Below are 19,204 nucleotides of genomic sequence, written 5' to 3' on the forward strand. Positions count from 1 at the left end.
CACCATGATCCTGATTGCGCCATACTGGCTGAGATAGGTTTTTATGTAGGTGTGTTATTTATTGTTATTATTTCTTATCATTTTTATTGTAGACTCCTGAGGCAGGCACATCCATGCCGAAACACAGTGCTATGTCCAGTCTCACGTATTACAATAAACTAGTGTGTTCATCCCATTGTCTGTTCAGCCTGCTTCCTTCTCCCGCTTTTTGGTTTACTCTGTTTACCCCTTGGGTTTTCTTTGTTCAGTTACCTTTTGGTTCCTGTATTTGGGACTATCAGCTAAGTTAATGACTAAGCTTCAGCTTGAAAACATTGCTGCTCACCTGATCTTTAGGTTAAAGAAATTTGACAGGGTTACTCCTTGTTTGCAATGATTACATTGGCTTCCTATATGCAAACAGGTGTTATTTAAGGCTGCCTGTTTGCTAGTTCAAGTGCTATATGGGCTTACTTCGAAGCTGTTGGTTAATATTTTTAAAGATTTTCTATTTGGCTATTAGGTACGATTACAACAATCTTTGGTACTCTGTTCCCCAAGTGTTAAGGGTGTTTTTTTTTTACGTTCATTCTTTATTTTCTTTCGTATGGAATTCTTTACCTTCTATAGTGCATTTGGAATCATCTTATATTGTTTTCAGTAAACAAACCTTTTTATTTGATGATTGATGTTATTCGTGGTTTATTGCCTTATTGAATTTGAATTTTTATTTGACATTGATGTTATTTGTTGAATTTGTATTTTATTTGTTGTAAATCGTGGTGAACCCTTTTGGGGAAACAGCAGTATACAAACAATAAATTGATACTGATATTGAGATAAGCTATTTTGAGTTTAATTTTTAACGGGAGGGGGGATGAATGTGAAGTATATTCACATCTGGAAAGTGATAATGAAAGACAACTCACTGAAGGTCTTGGTGAACATTTGAGCTCTCATTTTACAAAAAAAAATATTTGGTAGCACTTTTAGCAGTAGTTTCTAAAATTAAGAAAATTGAAACAATTTTTTAAAATAAAGTCACCATTTCTGAAGTATTAGAATGAAAACATCCATAAAATATCAATAAAACAAATTTACAAAAACCGGAGAGAGCAATTTTATAACAAGTTGAGAGGCCAAGTAGGTGCCTGGTGAGGCTATTTTATAAAGACCCAAAGGGCTCCTTTTACAAAGTGATGCTACCAATTATTCATTTCTGTTATATTGGGTAGTGAGCTCTTGCTTCTTAGGGCGGGGCTACAAGAGACTGAATCTCCACAGGCAGGGCAGGAAACGACTGCAGACAGCAGGGCAAAAAGCACGGAAGGCTCTAAGAGGCCCAGTCACTCGGGAAGCAAAGCTGAGCTGGAACCCGTTCATACAAGTCTTGACTGGAACCCATTCACACACACACACAATAGCGAGACTGCATACTGGAACCCTCGCACACAAGCAGAAAGATGCTGCTGGAACTCACAGACTCAGGAAGAACAAGGTCATTGGAACCCACGCACACAAGAAGTAAAGGCAGCAGGAACCTGCTCACGTAGGATACAGAAAGTAGTCAGGCGAGCAGAAGAAACAGCGCCTCAGGACCCACAAGCGCCAGGAAGCAGACAGAGCGGCTACGATGTGAGAGAGTCTTGGTCCCAGTAAGACAGGACCTGCTCTCAACTGGAATCTGATGTCACCATGGGGCATGCTGCGGTTGGACAAGGCAGCCTCGCAGTGCTCCCTGGGTTGGAACAACAACTTCCTCTGATGTCCGCAGGGCATGCAGCGCTGGATCCCAGAGTCAAAATAGGACAGTGACAATTTCATTTTTTTAAATTAATACTTATATCCCACATTATCCAAACAAGGTTCAGTTCTATGTGGCTTACAGTGAAAAAAATAACAAAATCAATCATTTTAACAAAAATGTAGTACTCTTGAGAAGGGATAGGTATTAGAAGTAATAGGTATTAGAATTACACTTCTGATTATTATTTAGTGACACATTTAGATAATAGTTATCCTACATCTAGTAAGAAGATCTTTATAAAGTGAACTTTAAGTATTTTGCGGAATCTTAAGTATTCGGCTATTTGCCTTATGTCTCTTGGTAATTAGTTCCATATTCTTGTGGCCAGGTAGGAAAAACCTGTTGAGTGGATGGATTTGTAACAGACACCCTTGTAGCTGGGGAGGTGTAGTAGTAGGAATTGTCTAGTGTCTTGCAGAGCATTCTTCTTTGGAAGAATTACAAGGGAACTCAAGTTGTCTGGGGTTGTTTCATACAGCATTTGAAAAATTGTTACAGAAATTTTATTTTCACGGGGAGCCAATGTACAGCTAGTAATAAAGGGTTGGCTCTTTGATATCAGGACATCTTAAAATCAGACGTGCAGTAGTGTTTTGGGCAGTCTATAGTTTTTCTATGCTTGATTCCTTGCACCTGGCATAGATCCCGTTGCAGTAATCATAGTAACATAGTAGATGACGGCAAAAAAAGACCTGCACGGTCCATCTAGTCTGCCCACGATAAACTCATATGTGTATACCTTACCTTGATTTGTACCTGTCTTTTTCAGGGCACAGACCGTATAAGTCTGTCCAGCAGTATTTCCCGCCTCCCAACCACCAGTCCCGCCTCCCATCACCGGCTCCGGCACAGACCCCGTATAAGTCTGCCCTCCCCCATCCTAGCCTCTCAACCACCAACCCCTCTTCCCTCCGCCACCCAATTTCAGCTAAGCTTCTGTGGATCCATTCCTTCTGCACAGGATTCCTTTATGCCTGTCCCACGCATGTTTGAATTCCGTTACCGTTTTCATCTCCACCACCTCCCGCGGGAGGGCATTCCAAGCGTTCACCACCCTCTCCGTGAAGAAATACTTCCTGACATCTTTCCTGAGTCTGCCCCCCTTCAATCTCATTTCATGACCTCTCGTTCTACCGCCTTCCCATCTCCGGAAAAGATTCGTTTGCGGATTAATACCTTTCAAATATTTGAACGTCTGTATCATATCACCCCTGTTCCTCCTTTCCTCCAGAGTATACATGTTCAGGTCAGCAAGTCTCTCTTCATACGTCTTGGAACGCAACTCCCATACCATCCTCGTAGCTTTTCTTTGCACCGCTTCCATTTTTTTAACATCCTTCGCAAGGTACGGCCTCCAAAACTGAACACAATACTCCAGGTGGGGCCTCACCAACGTCTTATACAGGGCATTAAAACCTCCTTTTTTCTGCTGGTCACACCTCTCTCTATACAGCCTAGCAACCTTCTCGCTACGGCCACCGCCTTGTCGCACTGTTTCATCGCCTTCAGGTCCTCAGATACTATCACCCCAAGATCCCTCTCCCCGTCCGTGTCTATCAGGCTCTCCCCACCTAACACATACGCCTCCCTTGGATTTCTACTCCCTAAGTGCATCACTTTGCATTTCTTCGCATTGAATTTTAATTGCCAAACGTTAGACCATTTTTCCAGCTTCTTCAGATCTTTTTCATGTTTTCCACTCCCTCCGGGGTGTCCACTCTGTTGCAAATCTTGGTGTCATCCGCAAAAAGGCAAACTTTACCTTGTAACCCTTCGGCAATGTCACTCACAAATATATTGAACAGAATCGGCCCCAGCACCGATCCCTGAGGCACTCCACTACTCACCTTTCCCTCCTCCGAGCGAACTCCATTCACTACCACCCTCTGGCGTCTGCCCGTTAACCAGTTCCTAATCCAGTTCACCACTTCGGGTCCTATCTTCAGCCATTCTAGTTTATTCAAGAGCCTCCTGTGGGGAACCGTGTCAAAAGCCTTGCTGAAATCTAAGTAGATGACGTCCATAGCATGTCCTTGATTTAATTCTCCCGTCACCCAGTCAAAGAATTCAATGAGATTCGTTTGGCACGACTTCCCTTTGGTGAAACCATGTTGTCTCGGATCTTGCAACTTATTGGCTTCCAGGAAATTCACTATCCTTTCCTTCAGCATGGCTTCCATTACTTTTCCAATAACCGAAGTGAGGCTTACCGGCCTGTAGTTTCCAGCTTCTTCCCTATCACCACTTTTGTGAAGAGGGACCACCTCCGCCATTCTCCAATCCCTCGGAACCTCTCCCGTCTCCAAGGATTATTAAACAAATCTTTAAGAGGACCCGCCAGAACCTCTCTGAGTTCCCTCAGTATTCTGGGGTGGATCCCGTCCGGCCCCATGGCTTTGTCCACCTTTAGCTTTCCAAGTTGTTCATACACACTCTCTTCCGTGAACGGCGCTCTATCCACTTCGTTTTCAGGTGTACTTTTGCCAGTCCCTCTTGGTCCTTCCCCAGGATTTTCTTCAGTAAAAACAGAACAAAAGTATCTATTTAGCAAATTGGCTTTTTCTTCATCATTTTCTACATAGCGTTTTGCTGTATCTTTTAGTCTCACAATCCCCTTTTTAGTCTTTCTCCTTTCACTAATATACCTGAAGAAGTTTTTGTCTCCCCTCCGTACATTTCTAGCCATTTGTTCTTCCGCTTGCGCCTTCGCCAGACGTACCTCTCTCTTGGCTTCTTTCAGTTTCATCCGGTATTCCTCCCTGTGTTCCTCTACTTGAGATTTTTTGTATTTCTGGAACGCTAACTCTTTAGCCTTTATTTTCTCAGCCACTTGCTTTGAAAACCATATCGGTTTCCTTTTTCTCTTGCTTTTATTTACCCTCCTTACATAAAGGTCTGTGGCCCTGTTTATTACTTCTTTCAGCTTGGACCACAGTCTGTGATAAGAGGAGTGATTGAACTAGGATTCCGAATGTGTTTGTGGAGAAGAAGCTTCTAATTTTCAATTTGCAAAGAGTCCTAAATTCCTTTGTGGTGACTGCTGATATCTGTGTGTCAAATGTTAGGTATTGATCTATGATTACCCCTAGGACCTTTAGGCTGTTTTCAAAAGAGGAGCTGGAGTTCCCTAACATAATGGACTTTTCTGTAATTGGATGGTGAACATTGTTTAACGCAAATTGTTTAGTCTTCTCTTTGTTTAGTTTTAGTTGGAATGTGGAGGCCAAAGTGTCCATAGTGTCCAGACCTTGTTGAACCTTTTTTGTATATTAGTGATGTTCCCTATGAAGGGAATGTAGATCATGACATCATTCACATATATGTGAGGATTAAAGCTAACTTTTTCTAACTCACTACCCAAAAGCGCCATTACCTCTATCATATCTCCCCTCAGCCAACTCTTCTCCAAGCTGAAGAGCCCTAGCCGCTTTAGTCTTTCCTCAAATGTCATACCCAGCTCCATCACAGCAGTATGCAGGTCCCTGGAGCAGTTTTAGTGGGTGCAGTGCACTTCAGGCAGGTGGACCCAGGCCCATCCCCCCCTACCTGTTACACTTGTGATGGTAAATGTGAGCCCTTCAAAACCCACCCGAAACCCACTGTACCCACATCTAAGTGCCCCCCTTCACCCCTAAGGGCTGTGGTAGTGGTGTACAGTTGTGGGGAGTGGGTTTTGGGGGGGGGTTGGGGGGCTCAGCACTGAAGGTAAGGGAGCTATGCACCTGGGAGCAATTTGTGAAGTCCACTGCAGTGCCCCCTAGGGTGCCCGGTTGTGAGGGGGACCAGTGTACTACGAATGCTGGCTCCTCCCACGGTCAAATGCCTTGGATTTGGTCGTTTTTGAGATGGGCGTCCTCGGTTTCCATTATTGCCGAAAACTGGGGACGACTATCTCTAAGGTCGACTATCTCAACATTTAGGTCGACCATCTCTAAGGTCAACCTAAATGTTGAGATTTGGGCGTCCCCGACTGTATTATCGAAACAAAAGATGGACGCCCATCTTGTTTCAATAATAGTGGTTTCCCCGCCCCTTCACAAGGCCGTCCTGCGGGGATGCCCTCAGGAAATCTTGGGCGCCCCATTTGATTATGCCCCTCTTTGTCTCATTGGCAAATTTATTTACCTCACTAGTTACTCCCATCTCTAGATCATTTATAAATATGTTAAAAAGCAATGGTCTCAGCACAAAACCCATTGGGGACACCGCTATCTACCTTTCTCTATTGAGAATACTGACCATTTAACCCTACTTTCTGTTTTCTATCATTTAACCAGTTTTTAATCCACAGTAGAACACTGCCTCCTATCACATGACTCTGCAATTTCCTCTGGAGTCTTTCATGAGGTACTTTGTCAAATGCATTTTGAAAATGCAGATACACAATATCGACTGGCTCACCTTTATCCACATGCTTGTTCACCCCTTCAAAGAAATGTAATAGATTGGTGAGGCAAGATTTCCCTTCACTAAATCCATGTTGGCTTTGTCTCATTAATCCATGCTTTTCAATATGCTCTGTAATTTTGTTTTTTATAATAGTCTCTACCATTTTGTCCAGCACCGACGTCAGGCTCACAGGTCTATAATTTTCCAGATCGCCTCTGGAGCCCTTTTTAAAAATCGGTGTTATATTGGTCACTCTCCAATCGTCCGGTACCGCGTGCTTGATTTTAAAGATTAATTACATATTACTAACAATAGTTCTGCAAGTTCATTTTTCAAGTCTGTCAGTACTCTTGGATGAATACCATCCAGTCCAGGAGATTTGCTATTCTTCAATTTGTCAAATTGCGCCATTACATCCTCCAGGTTTATAGAGATTTCATTCAGTTTCTCTGACTCGTCAGCTTTGAATACCATTTCTGGCACCGGTATCTCTCCCAAATCTTCCTCTATGAAGACCAAAGCAAAGATTTAATTTAATCTCTCTTCTATGGCTTTGTCTTCCCTGAGTGCCCTGTTGGGATCAAAAGAAACAAAAAGATGGGTGTAACATGAACTGTGGAAGCCATGTGCCCCAAGAGTCTCAACATCTACCGAGCTGTGACTTGTGAGATGTTTTAACCTTGGACACTAGGGACAGAAGGTTGTCTGCCTGCGTCTCCGGAAGGTAGGCTCGAACCATTCTCATGTCGAGCAATGCTCCAATGAACTCCAATTTCTGGACCGTAGTTAGATGGGACTTGGGGTAATTTATTACGAACCCTAGTAGTTACAGCACCTGAATAGTCATCTGAATGGACTCCCGAGCACTGTCCTCCGAGGTACTCTTCACCAGCCAGTCGGCGAGAAAAGGGAACACATGCACTTCCAGCCTGCATAGCAACGCTGCAACTACTGCTCGGCATTTTGTGAACACTCTGGGAGCTGATGCTAGGCCAAAGGGCAGCACGCAGTACTGGAAGTGCTGCATTCCCAGCCAAAATCAAAGATACTTCCTGTGAGCTGGCAGTATCGGGATATAAGTATAAGCATCCTTCAAGTCCAGAGAGCATAGCCAATCGTTTTCCTGAATCATGGGAAGAAGGGCGCCTAGGGAAACCATCCTGAACTTTTCTCGGACCAGGAATTTGTTCAGGGCCCTTAGGTCTAGGATGGGACGTATCCCCCGTTTTCTTCCGCACAAGGAAGTACCTGGATTAGAATTCCAGCCCTTCTTCCCTTGGTGGAATGGGTTTGACCGCTTGGGCCTTTAGAAGGGCGGAGAGTTCCTCTGCAAGTACCTGCTTGTGAGGAGAGCTGAATGAACGAGCTCTGAGGACAATTTGGAGGTTTGGAATACAGATTGAGGGTGTATCCTAACCAGACTATCTGAAGAACCCACCGGTCGGAGGTTATAAGAGGCCACCTTTAGTGAAAAAACATTAACCTCCACCCAACCAGCAAGTTGTCCGGCACAGACACTTTTATGGCAGCTATGCTCTTCTGGAGTCAGTCAAAAGCCCGTCCCTGGCTTTTGCTGGGGAGCAGCAGGGGCCTTGGGCGTATGCTGTTGACAAGAACGAGCGAGCTGGGGCTGAGCAGGCTGGCGAGACGCTGGAGTGTACCTACGCCTAGAATGGGAATAGGGAGAACTCCGTGACCCACCAAAATACCTCCTAGTTGAGGAGGTGGAAGCAGAAGGTGCCCGGTGGGAGAGAGAAGCCATAGCATCCGTATGCTTCTTGATCTGATCAACCAGATCTTCCACTTTCTTTCCAAAAAGATTATCCCCCCAGCAAGGAACATCTGTGATCCTCTGCTGGACTGAATGGTCCAGGTCAGAAACAAGCAGCCATGAGAGTCTGTGCATTGCTATACCTTGAGCAGAGATCCTAGTGTTGTAAGCGCCCCTGGCCAAGAATTTATGACACACCTTCTGTTGCTTGACCAGCTGACAAAAGTGTTCAGCCTGCTTTGGAGGGAGGGCATTGACCAAAGTAGACTGTCTCCTCTTGACAGCTTCTCCTTTTCATCTTTTGTGTGGGAAATAGCTCATGCCATTCCATTCCTCATAGACGTGGAGGATGAGCCCAGGGCTGAGATGCTCAAGGTCCTGGACTACACCTCTCCACCTAGAGAGGTAGTGACAGCTCCTTTGCATAAGGTACTCAGGGAAGTCCTTAAGCGAAACTAGGTGTCCTCTCCATTGTCCCGAAGAAGACAGATTCCCAGTATTGGATCCATGGGGAGCCTGGGTTGATGAGTCTCAGTTACCCCACAACTCCATAGTGATGGACTCCGCTCTCAAGAGAGCTAAGAGTTCTAGTGACTATGCTTCAGCGCTCCTAGGCAGAGAAACTAGGACCTTGGATTCTTTTGGGAGAAAAATGTATCAGGTCGCAATGCTCACTGCCCGTATTCAGTCATACCAGCTCTACACGAGCATCCACTTGCGGAACTCGGTGCGACATCGAGGGGGAGTCGACCTGGGTGGCAGCCGATACCGGAGCCGCAAGCGGCACCGAGCTCAGGAACCTCACTACAGGTGGAGGGCCAGACACCACTACAGCAGACGGCAAGGCAGGAGCAAGCACTCCCGACGCCAATGCAGATTGATGCAGCAGTCCTTCCAGAAGCTCTGGAAGCAAGGCCCAAATACGCTCGCAGAGAGCCACCATCGGAAAAGGCTGCAAGGCCGGTGGATCAGTTGGCGACAGAGTCGCCTGGTGCTCTGGAGCAGGAACCAAGCTGCTGAGAGACCGACACATCAGCACCTCTTGTATGGAGGGGGAGCGGTCCTCCCAGCATCGATGCTTCTCAGGTGCCGATTCCCTCGGCGCCTCAGAGCTCCTCGGAGGGTGTCGGTGCTTCTCTTCTTAGCCTTTGCTTGATGCACCTCACCGAGGCTCCTCAGTGCCGACATGAAAACGTCAAATCCTCACATCGCCTCGGGGTCAGGTCCGATGATGGACGGTCCCGGGGGCCTGCATAGCAGGAGGCCTCGAGGCAGGTGGAGACCCACTCAATGCCTCATTACTCCCAGTGTGTCGTGGCCTCTCAGTAGCCATGCCTACCTCCACTCCCGACATTGATGATGCTCACCTCGGTACTGATGTTGATACCGACATCGAAGGACCGAACCAAGCCCCCAAAAGGTCTTCTCTCTGGGCTTCTCAAGCCAGTTGAGTCCTTTTCTTCATATGAAGACAAAAAGAGCACAACGAGCTGGACTATGGTCAGGCCCAAGGCACTGATTACACCACGAATGGGTATCAGTACCTGAGATGGTCCGGCTGCACCGAGAACAGCATTTGGAAGCCACTGGGAGTCTTCGAAGACATGGAAGAGAAGACTGCCCTAGCCAAATCAAAAAATGCGATTGTGCTGAAAAAGAGCACAAAAAGGGAAATAACCCTTACATCAGGCGTGGATGCTGTTCAAAAACACCATCCTGGAAGCCCAGGCCAAATATATTTCGCATATTAAAAAAGGAGGACGGAAGACCAAACGACAGCCGGCGTGGTTAAAAAGTGAGGTGAAGGAAGCTATTAGAGCTAAAAGAAAATCCTTCAGAAAATGGAAGAAGGAACCAACTGAAAATAATAAGAAACAGCATAAGGGATGTCAAGTCAAATGCAAAGCGCTGATAAGGAAGGCTAAGAGGGACTTCGAAAAAAAGATTGCGTTGGAGGCAAACACACATAGTAAAAAATTTTTTTTTGTATATTGAAAGCAGGAAGCCGGCAAAAGAATCGATTGGACCTCTAGATGACCAAGGAGTAAAAGGGGCGATCAGGGAAGACAAAGCCGTAGCGGAGAGATTAAATGAATTCTTTGCTTCAGCCTTCACCGAGGAAGATTTGAGTGGGACACCGGTGCCGGAAATGCTATTTGAAGCTGACGAGTCGGAGAAACGTAATGAATTCTCTGTAAACCTGGAGGATGTAGTGGGGCAGTTCTACAAACTGAAGAGTAGCAAATCTCCTGGACCGGATGGTATTCATCCCAGAGTACTGATAGAACTGAAAAATGAGCTTGCGGAGCTATTGTTAGTAATATGTAATTTATCCTTAAAATTGAGCGTGGTACCAGAAGATTGGAGGGTGGCCAATGTAACGCCGATTTTTAGAAAAGGTTCCAGAGGAGATCCAGGTAATTATAGACCGGTGAGTCTAACGTTAGTGCCAGGCAAAATGGTAGAGACTATTATTACGAACAAAATTACAGAGCATACTCAAAAGCATGGATTAATGAGACAAATTCAACATGGATTCAGTGAAGGGAAATCTTGCCTCACCAATCTACTACATTTCTTTGAAGGGGTGAACAAACATGTGGATAAAGGTGAGCCGGTTGATATTGTGTATCTGGATTTCCAGAAGGCGTCTGACAAAGCACCTCATGAAAGACTCCAGAGGAAATTGGAGAGTCATGGGATAGGAGGTAGTGTTCTATTGTGGATTAAAAACTGGTTAAAAGCTAGAAAACAGAGAGTAGGGCTACTGTAAATGGTCAGTATTCTCGATGGAGAAGGGTAGTTAGTGGGGTTACTATTATTATTAGCATTTGTATAGCGCTACCAGACGCACGCAGCGCTGAACACCTGACACAGAGAGACAGTCCATGCTCAATAGAGCTTACAATCTAAAAATACAGACAGACAAGACAATTAAGGGTGAGGGAAGTACTGGGTGAGAAGGAACAAGGGGAGGGCAATTGAGTAGTGGCTAGGAGCCAAAAGCAGTGGTGAAAAGGTGGGCTTTCAGCATAGATTTGAAAACAGGTAGAGATGGAGCTAGACGTACAGGCTCAGGAAGTCTATTCCAGGCATAAGGTGCCGCAAGGGAAAAGGAACGAAGTCTGGAGTTAGCAGTGGAGGAGAAGGGGGACGACAAGAGAGATTTGTCCAGTGAGTGGAGTTTACAGGGAGGAATGTAGGGAGAGATGAGAGTGGAGAGGTAATGGGGGGCTGCAGAGTGGATGCATTTAAAGGACAGTACGAGAAGTTTAAACTGAATGCAGAAGCGGACAGTGAGCCAGTGAAGTGACTTGAGGAGTGGGCTAGTGTGGGTATAACAATTTTGGCGGAAAATAAGTCATGCTGCAGAATTTTGGACTGACTGGAGAGGAGAGAGATGGCTGAGTGGAAGACCAGTGAGAAGCAAATTGCAATAATCCAAGCGAGAGGTGACAAGGGTTTGGATAAGGGTTCTGGTAGCGTATTCAGAAAGGAAAGGGCGAATTTTGCTAATGTTGTAGATAAAGAAACGACAGAATTTGGCAATTTGTTGAATATGCACAGAGAAGAAGAGAGAGGAATCAAAGATGACTCCAAGGTTACGAGCCGAGGAGACAGGGAGGATGTGAGAGCCATTAACAGAGATAGAGAATGGGGGGGGAGGTGGATTTAGGGGGAAAAATGAGAAGTTCCCCAGGGGTTCGTGCTGGGACCGTCACTTTTTAACATATTTATAAATGGCCTAGAGATGGGAGTAACTAGTGAGGTACTTAAATTTGCTGATGACACAAAGTTATTCAAAGTCATTAAATCGCGGGAGGATTGTGAAAAATTACAAGAGGAACTTACGGGACTGGGAGACTGGGCGTCTAAATGGCATATGACGTTTAATGTGAGCAAGTGCAAAGTGATGTATGTGGGAAAGAGGAACCTGAATTACAGCTACGTCATGCAAGGTTCCACGTTAGGAGTCACAGACCAAGAAAGGGATCTAGGTGTCGTCGTTGATCATACGTTGAAACCTTCTGCTCAGTTTGCTGCTGCGGCTAAGAAAGCAAATAGAATGTTAGGTATTATTAGGAAAGGAATGGAAAACAAAAATGAGGATGTTATAATGCCTTTGTATCGCTTCATGATGCGAACGCACCTCAAATACTGTGTTCAATTCTGATCGCCGCATCTCAAAAAAGATATAGTGCAATTAGAAAAGGTGCAGAGAAGGGCAACAAAAATGATAAAGGGGATGGGACAACTTCCTATGAGGAAAGGCTAAAGTGGCTAGGGCTATTCAGCTTGGAGAAAAGGCGGCTGAGGGGAGATATGACAGAGGTCTATAAAATAATGACTGGAGTTGAACGGGTAGATGTGAAGCATCTGTTTACCCTTTCCAAAAATACTAGGACTAGGGGGCATGCGATGAAGCTACAATGTAGTAAATTTAAAACAAATCAGAGAAACTTTTTCTTCACTCAACGTGTAATTAAATTCTGGAATTCGTTGCCAGAGAATGTGGTAAAGGCAGTTAGCTTAGCGGAGTTTAAAAAAAGGTTTGGACAGCTTCCTAAAGGAAAAGTCCATAGACTGTTATTAAACGGACTTGGGGAAAATCCACTATTTCTGGGATAAGCAGTATAAAATGTTTTGTACTTTTTTGGGATCTTGCCAGGTATTTGTGACCTGGATTGGCCACTGTTGGAAACAGGATGCTGGGCTTGATGGACCTTTGGTCCTTCCCAGTATGGCAATACTTATGTACTTATGTAACCCGGCCGTTTTTTTTTTTAAACTAAAACACAACAAAAAAGAAATAAAGAAAATACTGGCGAAACGCCACAAAAAAAAAACACTGAAGGCTCTCCCAGGGAAAGAAGTAAAGCCAGAAGACAGCAACCGCTCCTCAAATGGAAAAAAGGTAACTGAGGAATGCAGCCGCACGGTGGGTGGGAAAACACTCAGTGCATGCATATTCGGACGCGCGGCGCGCTCAGAAGGCTCTAGCAAACATTTTGCTATTTGAAATACCGGTTCCTATTTTGAGGCTATTTTATAAAAACACAAAGACACCTATTTCTCTTTACATTCAGGTTAAGAAAGTGGTTGGTTAATCTTTTTTTCTTGCTTAAACTGCAGGCTATTTGTAAGTACTTTGAGTCAGCAATTTTTCATTTAGTGGTTCAATCTTTAATTCTTTCATTACTGGACTACTGACATTCTATTTATATAGGTTGTTCAAAATCTTTAAAAACAAAGCTGCACAGAGTGCAAAATGCTGCAGATAGAGCAATATATGCAGCAAATTAATATGAGTCTATTTCTCCTCTTATGCTACAGTTGCACTGGTTGCCAACAGAGGCCAGACTGCAGTTTAAAATCTTGACTTTCAAAGCCTTTCATGGAGATTCTCCGGGTTATTTAATTTAATATTTTGGGGGTTGTTTTTTAAACATAAATCACAAGAGATCTACTAGAAATCTCTATATGTTAGGCTTTCCTACTGTTCGTGAAGTAAAAGCATTATGACTCCTACAATCTTCTTTAACATACCAAGCAGCCTCTTTCTGGAATTCTCTTCCTTCTTCTCTCAGGCAAATAGGGCATTATTCTCAGTTTAAGAAGTTATTAAAGACTTTTCTCTTTAGATGCACATGTACAATTATGACATGACTGAATGTTTACAAAATGTTTAACTTTATTGGTTTTGTTTGACGTGGTACATCATCAATAAAAACCGTTGAAATATAAAGACTTTTCTCTTGAGGAGACCACATGACAGCATGGCTGAAGGACGTTAGTTGGTGCTCCTCCGGCGCCTCAGCAAAATCCCCCGAGTTTGTGGGATCACCGGACCCCAGAAAAACAAAACAGAAGCAGCAGAGAGTGAGAGGATTAAACTCTTGGCTTAATTGGGTGCAGCGCGAGATCCATGGCAGCAAGAGCAGCGCACAAAGAGAAGTCGAGGCACAGAGTGGGCGAAGATAAAATGGCAGCGCCCGCGAGTCCAACTGGCCCAACAATCTCGTCGGCGTGGGTCACAGAGATTACAGCAGAAATGACAATGGTGCTCGAATAGATGTTGGAGCAGCGATTATCACCAATAGATTCGAAGTTGGAACGGTTGCAAGAGCAATTGGAAGATTTGTCCAAGGAATGCATGGCATTTCAAGCGAGAATGAGCGCAGTAGAGAATCGAGTTACTGTGGTGGAAGAAGCGCAGGAGGCCATGCACAAAAAAATCTCAATGCTGGAAGCATAGATGGAGGACCTGGAAAACAGGTCCAGAAGAAACAACCTGCGGTTGATGGGACTCCCTGAGGCCATTCCGGATAAAAGTCTGAGTGGTTTCCTGGAACAGTGGATCACGAGAGAGCTTCAACTGCCTGATATTAATGGGCCATTGAGAATCGAACGGGCTCACAGAATGGGTTCATGACACTCCTTGTCTCAGAAACCCAGAGTGGTTATTCTCTGGGTTTTAAACTTTGTTCACAAGCAAGCAATTATGCAAGCTATTCGCATAGGAAAATCTCTTCAGTATGAGAACCAAAAAGTGTTATGCTTTCAGGACTACTCTGCTGGAGTGGCGGTGCAGCGGAGAGCCTTTGCCCCTATCTGTTCCAAGTTGTTTGCCAGCAAAGTCAAGTTTGCATTGATTTATCCTGCCATCTTAAGGGTAACACACGACGGTGCAAGAAAATCATATACTACAGTGGAGGAAGCACGGGCTTTTCTCAATCGACTGGAAGGCAAGGAAACCGGGAGCACAGGAACTGTAAAGTGACTGGTAATGTTTGAAATATGAAGAGGTTTTTTTTGGGTGCTTGTGGTGTTGTGAAGGGGGAACATCACTGTAAGTGGGACTTAAATTGACATGGAAGTCATACAGTGCAACCCAAATGAGACTTATAAGCTGAAGTCTGAAGTTAGGGGTGGGGATTCTGTTGTTGTGGGGGTAATTTTGGAGTAAAAGCAATGATGTCTTTGATAAAGGTTATATATAATTGGGAGGGTTTGGAATTAGCTAATGGGGTCTGGTGGCGACATAATTGTTTGATAATCTGTTCAGGGGGGAGGCTGGGAGGTGTTATTGCGTGGCTGTTTCCTATGGAAAGAAAGATATATTGGGGACGGGGGATGGTAGGAGGGGTGGGGGAAGGGAGGAAGGGTGGTCAAGGGCTCTGGAAGCAGGTTGGGAGTTGCTACACAAAGTTAAAGTGGCGGAGGTTGCTGGGAGCTGAGAGGTGGATTAGGAAATATGGATGTGTGGAACATTTTGGAGATTTGGGTGGGTGGTGGGGGCGATGGCTGGGACGTCCCTGCCCATATAACGTTTTGAGACTCATTATTTTGGAAGCTTCAGATTTGTTGTTACCATGGTGAAATTAGTAATGTGGAAAGTGGGAGGGATTAACTGACCGGTAAAGAGGTCAAATATTTTACAGCACTTGCAGAGACATAAAATAGACATTGCCCTGTTGCAGGAGACACACCTTAACGCTTTGGAACACGCAAAGCTCAAGACATGGTGGGTGGGAGAATGTGTGGCAGCGGCAGCTCAGGGGAAAAAGGGGGGAGTGGCAATATTGTTTCGGAAAGGAGTTGTGGAGAGCGTGCAAATTATAACAATAGATCCAGGGGGAAGACACATTTTGGCCAAAGTAATGATTAATCATCGTATGGTGCATATTTGCAATGTATACACCCCAAATCAGTATGATATAAAGTTCTACCAGGCGGTGATTTGGCGTCTGGTCTCTTTGGACTCTTCCTCAATGGTAGTTGGGGGGGGGGGGGGGGATTTTAATGCTGTATGGGATCCGGAGGTAGACTAGTCCTTGCCAGATCCCCCTACCTCCTATCATGTTAATAGAGGACTACTCTGGATGGGACATCTACTAGATCTGGTGGATATGCTGCATTCATCTGATAGGGACTAAACTCATCTTTCGAGGGCGCATGGTACTCAAGCGCGAATAGATTATTTGATGGTGTCTCAGAGAGAGTTTGGACAAGTGAGGAAGTCTGAAATTGGGCCATACGTCATATCAGATCATGTATGGGTATGGATGGAGTGGGCCCCTGGACCCATAGAATTGAAGTGGCAGCGCTGACGGTTCCCACTGGACCTATATAAAGATCCTACCTTCCAGGAGCGTATTTTGGGCTGTTGGGAAGACTTCAAGCGATTTAACGCAGAACACATGTCAAACCGGGCGCTGTACTGGGAAACAGCAAAAGCGGTGCTCCGAGGGGAAATTATGTTACTCCCACTTTGTTAAAAAAGTGAGGGATGGGGAAATTCTGAGACTGGGCGCACTTCTTCATAGAACTCGGCAACGATATGGCGCTTCACGCACAGGTATACATCGGCAACAATTGTTAGACCTCCAGGCGGCATTGAATACTCTTCTTCATCAGAGGGCCCTTAAATCACAGATGTACTATTGATACCAGTTATATAAGCATGGTAATAAGGCGGGTAGGCTGCTGGCACGGCTGATTAGGCCAAAGGGGAGTCAACAGAAAGCACTCACACTGTGGGATGAGGCGGGGCAAACTGCTCATACAGATGAGGCTATATGTGAAATCTTTCAAAAGTATCTTAGTAATCTTTATGTAGCGCCCCCAGACGAGGGCTTGCCTGGAGAGTTATACTTGGATTCAATTACTTTGTCGTCAATAGGCCCACGGGATGGGGCAATGCTTAATGCACCGATAACATCAGAAGAGGTAGTTTTAGCTATTGAGGATAGCTCTTTACTTAAGTTTCCTGAAGTAGATGGCTTTAGAGCAGAATTTTATAAAATGTTGGAAGAAGCCATAGTACCCCCAACAACGAATCTCTTTAATAGGATTGTGGAGGAGGAATCATTACCACCATCTTGGGAGACAGCACAGATTATTGTACTACCCAAGCCAGAGAGAGACCCTACAAAGCCAAAGTCTTATCATCCCATTTCACTTTTGAATTTTGAAGTTAAATTATTTGCAAAAATAATGGCTAAGCGTCTGGCTAGGGTCTTGCCTGATCTACTTCATGAATCGCAGGTGGGCTTTGTGAAGGGGAGAATGGTGGCTAAGAATTTAAAGAAAATTTTGTCCTCACTGGAATATAGGCGGCGAAGGGAGCTTGAGTCTGTGCTTATAAGTTTTGACGCCGAGAAGGCCTTTGACCGGGTGTGCTGGGACTTTCGTTTTGCTTCGTTGAAAGCTTATGGATTTTCAGGGTGTTTTGTTTCAGTTATCAAGGCGTTATATCCAACACCCAGAGCATTGGTATTTGTTAATGGAAGAGAGTCCCAGTCCTTTCCAGTGCTTCGTGGGAACAGGCAGGGTTGTCCTCTCTCGCCCCTTTTATTCGTATTGACACTAGATCCTTTGCTATGTGATGTTGTGGCGAACCTGGAAATTCAGGGTATCCTGATTGGATCTTGTTGTTTTAAGATAGCGGCGTTTGCTGACGATCTGTTAGTACACCTGGGCGCACCCAGGAGTTCCCTTGAAGCGTTATTGGATACATTTAGGGAGAACGGAGACTATGCAGGTTTGCATCTTAACTTAGAGAAATCAGAGGCATTGCCATCCTCTACACAAAGATCATGGGGAGTGGAGTTCCCCTTACGTTTGGCATCCAGTACGTTCTGGTATCTGGGGGTACGCTTGGGAATGGATGTTAGGGATCTCTACCGTCTTAATATATCGGGCCTTATGGAAGCCACAAGGCAACAAGTTGGAATATTGGAAAGACTTACCACTTTCGTTAATGGGTAGAGTGAGTTTGATACCAATGATCCAATTTCCTCGGTGGCTATACATGCTGCAAATGTTGTCTTTGAGGCTTTTGCAGAAAGATGTAATTGCTCTGTTCAGGCTGTTGAGCTAATAAGAAACCGAAAATTAATTTGGCTTTAATGTTAGGAAACTGGAAACAGGGAGGCATGGGGCTCCCGAATTTCAAAAAATATAATCAGGCGTGTTTACTACGGCATCTGGGGGACTGGTTTGGGCGGAAGCAATTGTTTACACCCATGGAGCTGGAGAAGTCGTTTTATGCTCCATATAACCTTTATTCCCTATTACATTAGCCTTATTCGAGGCTGCCCGTACACCTAAAAGAGAGTGTGTTGCTGGGGTCACTGCATGATGGGTGGAGGGTGCTGAGGGGGGGGGGGAGCCGAGAGTATTGGACTTAATTCCCATCAGGGGTAATGAGGACTTTGGTCCGGGTCTCGACAACCCTACATTTCGACATTGGGAGCAGAAGGGCACAACGCGGTTGGAACATTTGTTGAATACAGTGGGAGAGTTGCATGCCTTTGAGAATATACAACAGCAGCTGGAACCTTCTTGGAGTAATCGTTTTGCTTATGAGCAGGTCAAACACTATGTATCTACTCTGAATGGGTCATCTCTAGGGACGCAGTTGGGGGCCAGGATTAGGGTTTTCTTTCAGGATGTGGCAGATAGAGGCTTGTCTGTGTCCCAGCTCCATAGAGCACTTGTGGAGGGGGATCCTGGCAAGGACTTTTCCTCAATAAGGGATAAATGGGCAGGTGACTCGGGGGTGCCTTTGGGGAACTGGAATGTCACTGCCACACTTCGGAGTGTACCCTTGATAACTACAGACGCAAGACTTAGAGAATGTGGGTACAGGGTGGTGCTTAGGGCATACGTGACAAAAGCGCAAATAGCTCATGTGGGGGGACTCGGAGATGCAAGCTGTCTTAAGTGTAATCACCTGCGTCATACTCTCGCCCATGCTTTCTGGACGTGCCCTAAGGTGCAGGAGTTTTGGGCGAGGGTGAGAGGGTTTTTAACCCGCTTGTTAGATCACGAACTCAGTGGATCAGTGAAACAATTTTTGTTAGATGTACCTGGAGCTTTTTTCCCCCTGTCCAGAGCTGCTACTATTTTAAGCCACAAGTTGTGTCTAGTGGCTAAGATGGTCATTTTGCAGTATTGGACGTCACCGGAACCTCTGGAGTTTTGGCACTGGAGGAATCAGGTGCATCTTTTGGTAAGTTGGGAGGCGAGGGAAGCTAGGGAGTCCTCTAAGCGCAGAAAATCCTTCTTGCAGGTCTGGAATCCATATTTGCAATATTTGAGGTCTCGAGGCCGCAGCCTTTTTGTCAATAAACTGTAAGATTGGGGTAGTGCTCTCGGCTCTAGGAAACTTCCAGAAACCAGTGTTGTTGTTCGGTTGCTGGTATTGAACTGCTTACGGGGAGAGGGGGGAGTTAAAGTGTTTCGTTAGGTCC

The 19,204-nt window shown here is 45.2% G+C and overlaps 1 protein-coding gene across 1 annotated transcript in view; it reads right to left on the reverse strand.

The window, feature by feature from the left end:
• The window catches only part of LOC115461777 (asialoglycoprotein receptor 2-like), a 77,559-nt gene that overhangs the window by 24,128 nt on the left and 34,227 nt on the right, over nt 1-19,204 (reverse strand). The window lies entirely within an intron of this gene.

This window comes from Microcaecilia unicolor, chromosome 2, assembly GCF_901765095.1.
Source record: "Microcaecilia unicolor chromosome 2, aMicUni1.1, whole genome shotgun sequence".
Taxonomy (NCBI): Eukaryota; Metazoa; Chordata; class Amphibia; order Gymnophiona; family Siphonopidae; genus Microcaecilia; species Microcaecilia unicolor.